At 42.6% G+C, this 4,914-nt stretch overlaps 1 pseudogene; it reads left to right on the forward strand.

The window, feature by feature from the left end:
• The first annotated feature begins 764 nt into the window (after nt 1–764).
• Nucleotides 765–1,894, forward strand: LOC120232276 (annotated as a pseudogene).
• The last annotated feature ends 3,020 nt before the right edge of the window (nt 1,895–4,914 follow it).

Below are 4,914 nucleotides of genomic sequence, written 5' to 3' on the forward strand. Positions count from 1 at the left end.
GCATTTTTCCCTTGAGCCAAGTATGGCCTTGCTGCCTCTTTCATTTCAGACTTCAGGCCTCCAGAGCTTTGATATAATAAATTTCTGTTGTGATCACTTGTTGTGGCAACCATAGGAAACTAATACAGGTATATAAATTATATGTCAGTAATGCCGTTATTTTTTTTTAATCTCTTAATTAATGACAAATGATTTGGAGTTTCAGAGAGTGAAGTGAGAAATGCAGTGATACTGTGAACACACAGAGAAGAAATTTTAAGCAGGGAGCAAGGTGGGATGGACCAGAAGCAGACCTCAATACCCCAACCATGAGATGAAGATGATAAGACCATGACCCAGGCCTTTGCAAGTACTATTTCTTTTATCTGGAGTGTTTCCCTTCTTGCCCACCCAGTAAAAGTCCACCGTCCTTGGGGACTCAACTTAAATGCCACTTCCCCATCTCCCCCGCATTCATCATTCCGTCTGTGGTGCTGCCGTGCACCTGTCCCGAAGCTCTTCTCTCCTCTGCTGTGATTATCTGCTTAAGTGGCTGCCTTCATCAACAGACTATGAAATAACTCAGAGCAGTGATTATGTCCTATTCCTCATATCCTAGTAAATGTCCTTAGTGAATGAATACAATGAATACAGTGGAGCCGTGGCACAGTGCTTTTAAAGCAATGGCTACACAATCGAATCACCCATCCTCTAACACGAACTTTTAAAAATACTGATGTCCAGTCTTGCCATCTCTGGCTTCCAGAGTGAAAGGAGCTGCCACCATGCATGCCCACCTGCAATGGGAGGCCGTGTGGAACTGCTCCAGCTTCCTGATCAACAGGAAGAAGCAGGTGTACAGCACAGAGCCCAGAAAAATGAAGGTTCACAACACCCTCTGCTACAAGAGGCTGATGCACTACAAGACTGTGGGCATGAACCAGCAGCCAAGAGCAAAAGTGTAGTGGTGGTCATGAAGTGGGAATCTGGCCACTGAAAACCTGCTACATCCTAAGTGCCGACCATGATCAACAAGAATGCCAGGGCCACCCCCAGCAGCATCAGACATATGATCCGTGAGAACAAGTACCACCCAGATGTGCTCATGGCTGGCACTGACAGAGCGCCAAACCCCGCAGCCACAAGCCCGTGATGGTAAAGAGAAAGCAGACCCTCCCCACCAAGAGCTTCTGGGCACCTGCCTCTCACTGCCAAAGCAATAAAGATGTCAACCACCAAAAGAAAAAAAAATGCTCATGTCCAAAGCCAACCCCTAGAAATAGATTTCATTCAGCTGGGATGGAACCCAGGCACCTTAGTCTGTTTTAAATCTCACCAAGTGATTCTAATATGGTGCCAAAGAAGCACCGCCTAAGGGAGGGACTCAGTAGAGCTCCGAATGCCTCAGACAGATCTGAGGCAGATGCCAAGTAGAGAGATTTAAAAATCAAAAGTATACAAACCATAGATGATCCCACACCGGCTATTTGTGTCTCCAAATAAAATAGCAGCCTTGCAAGAGGAGAGAACTCAGGCTAGGGTATGCTCGCTCTCAATGTCTAAGGGGAAGGTTACCCAAAAGCAGTACAGGAGGGAGGTTTAGAGAGGTAAGTCCATCTGGAGAAGGTAGGATCTTAAGTAAAATAAAATTTAAGAAGAAAAAGTAGGGATTGAGCAGATTATCAAATACTTGACATTATTTTCACCATTATTTTTTTTTCTTATAACCCTGGAGTAGAGTGACCAGTAGACCAGAGCTTCTCACACATTAGCAAGCATATAAATCCCTGCTGGAGCATCGTGTTAAAATGCAGATTCTAATACAGTAGGTCTGGAGCAGGGCCTGGGACTCCGCATTTCTCATAGCTCCCAGTGATGCCTGTATTTCTGGTCCATAGATCTCGTCTACAGTTAACGATTTTTTTGACTAAAGCAATGGAATCACAAGTTCTCATTAATTATAATTAAATAGCAAAACTCTCCAACATGCCATTGTTGACACAAAATGATAAAGTGGTATTTTATAAGCAAATAAAGAAAATAATCCGTGGCACAGATTTATATGAAAAGTCCACCTCAAGTCAAGAACTGGCCCAAATAAAATTCGGTGAAAGAACTTTAAAAGGTAAATATCAAATAAAAACTTACTACATGCTCAAGTTTTACATCAAAAGGTAATTAACACTGGATATTTCCAATAGAGCAGCTCTGATATTATGATCAAATAAATTTGGGGGGTTAAGTTACTAAAAGCATCTGAAAAGCAGTAAGTAGCCTTGAAAAGGTAATTTAACAAATAATAACTAGGAAGCCTAAAGGCATGCAGTTTGAGAGAAACAGAACTTCATCAAAGCAGAGTTTAGTATTTCCCTAAGAGCAAGCCAAAATATTTTTCATGGAAAAAAAAGGTTAGCTAATACCGTTACTATTTTAGAATCTCAGGGCTCCACTACAAACCAGGAAGCCTGTATTACAACAGGGAAAACTTTCCCAAAACGATCTAGTCCCTTTGGCACTGTTCAAGTGGTCTGAGTAAGGACATATACTAACACACACCCCCTTCAAGTCACCCCAACATCTTTCACAAAAGCCAATTCACCTACAGCCACCTCAAGTTACAGTCAAGTTACAATCAATAGTAAAGCACTATATTCTACACCTGAAACTAATTTAACACTGTATGTTAACTATACTGGAATTAAAATAAAATTTAAAGATACATAAGTAAAAAGTTACAATCAAACGTTTTGGTGGGTAATTTCAATTTGAAGTGTATTCAGATGGTACATTGCCGCTGTTGGTAGAACTTGTTCTCAAGACCCCAATAGAATTAACATAATGAGCTTTGTTACAGCTAAACTGAAACCCTGATTTCTCAAATACGCAAGGCAATGTAGCTTGCATTAATCTGACTGACTGAACGCCCCACATCAGGGACTCTAATTTTAGGAAGTCAGGTTAGCGCCCTGGACATGGGTATAAAACAGACCAGCAAAAAACCGCGGCGGGTGATCCTGACGCTCACTCACAGAGTCATGCTCTGTGGTTTGTAACAGTGCTTCTCAAACTTCACAGTAAGTATCGCTGCGGGGTCTTATTAGCAAATTATGATTCAGCAGGTTTTCTAACGATCCCCCCGTAATTGGCCCACACTCTGAGCAGCAAGGGCATAGAACATGGGAGGGAAATCAAGTGGCTCCAAATGGCCAGGCACATGAACTAGAGAGGGGCAGCTGGGAGGGTCATGTACCCCTGGATGTACATGCTCCTTCTAAAGGGGACATCTACGCGTCTCTCCTTGCTGGTATGAGGACCTGCTGATTTGTCAGCAAAGTCTGAAGCCCAGGCTTTTATGGGAAAGCTCCTGACTGAATGTCAAATGCGGTCATCCCTCTCATCGTAAGGAATAAGGAATATATTCCAAGATCCTCAGTGGATGCCTGAGATCACAAATAGCACCAAACCCTATATATACTAGGACTTTTCCTTTACATACATGCCTCTGATAAGGCTTGATTTATAACTTAGGCACAGTAAAAGATTAAAGTAACTAATAAAATAGAACAATGATAGCATAATATAATGAAAGTTTTGTGAATGTGGTCTCTCCCAGAATGTCTTATACAGTACTCACCCTTCTGGTGATGATGTGAGGTGATAAAATGCTTACATGAGGAGAGGAAGATGAACGATACAGGCATGGTGGCATAGTGTTGGCCCACCGTTAGCATTCTGACCTATTGTCAGAAGAATCACCTGCTTCTGGAATGCTGCTGACCACAGGTAACTGAAACCACAGGTATGGAAGGACCGGTATAAGCCAACTAAGTCCAGTCACTGACCTAATTATTTTATGTGGACTTTCTCATTCGATCCTTATTGTATTTAAGCCATCTTATCTTACACATAAGGAAACCGAGGTGTGGAAAAGAGAGATTAAGGAACTCGCCTAAGATCAGTACTAACAGAGCAAGGATTGAAACCCAGATTGGCCTCACGCACAGACTGCACTCCCAACCACTGGGTCAGATCATGCAGGTGGAAGGGCACACCAGCCGTCCTCTAGCTTCAAATCTGGGGTCCTACTACTTAACCACACTACTACAAGCTTTCACTCATTAATTTGCTCTCTGGTTTCTTGTTCTCAGTTTCAATTTACAGTGACTAATCATCCAATGTGCCAGAGACTAAAGGTTTCCAAGGACAAGAAACATTCAGTGGTAAAACACTGCCTGAGCAAAACAAGACAGTAGCCCTAGTTTTCATCTAGGGTTGCTATTTTTAAAACAACCTTATCTGACTCATTCGTTATAGAAATTTTTAAAAGCACTATTCATCACACGGGTCCTGTGTGAAACTCGACTTTGTTTTCCTTTAAGAGTTAGTATAGTTCTGGGGCGCCTGGGTGGCTTAGTCGGTTGAGCGTCCGACTTTCGCTTAGGTCATGATCTCGCGGTTCGTGGGTTCGAGCCCCGCGTCGGGCTCTGTGCTGACTGCCAGCTCCGAGCCTGGAGCCTGTTTCAGTCTGTGACTCCCTCTCTCTCTCTGACCCTCCGCTGCTCATGCTGTCTCTCTCTATCTCTCTCCTAGAAATAAATAAAACATTAAAAAAAAAAAAAGAGTTAGTATAGTTCTAACCCTCTACCCTTGCTACATGATGGGCTTTGTGTCCCTTTTTGCCCTATTCCACTATTTTTGGTTTTGTTTTTTGGATTTTCTTCTTTACCATATGAAATTCTGTTGATACGGAGCTTAAACACTTAGTGAGGAAAAGAGGATACTGTACATGCATAGATGCCTTTTGGTTTGGATTATCTGGAAAGTAATCCAGCATAAGAACTTGATAAGGAGCACCTGGGTGGCTCAGTTGGTTGAGCGTCTGACTCTTGGTTGAGGCTGAGGTCATGATCTCACAGTTCGTTGGTTCAAGCCCTG

The sequence above is a fragment of the Hyaena hyaena genome, unplaced genomic scaffold (genome assembly GCF_003009895.1).
Source record: "Hyaena hyaena isolate Hyena2069 unplaced genomic scaffold, ASM300989v1 scaffold_70, whole genome shotgun sequence".
NCBI lineage: Eukaryota > Metazoa > Chordata > Mammalia > Carnivora > Hyaenidae > Hyaena > Hyaena hyaena.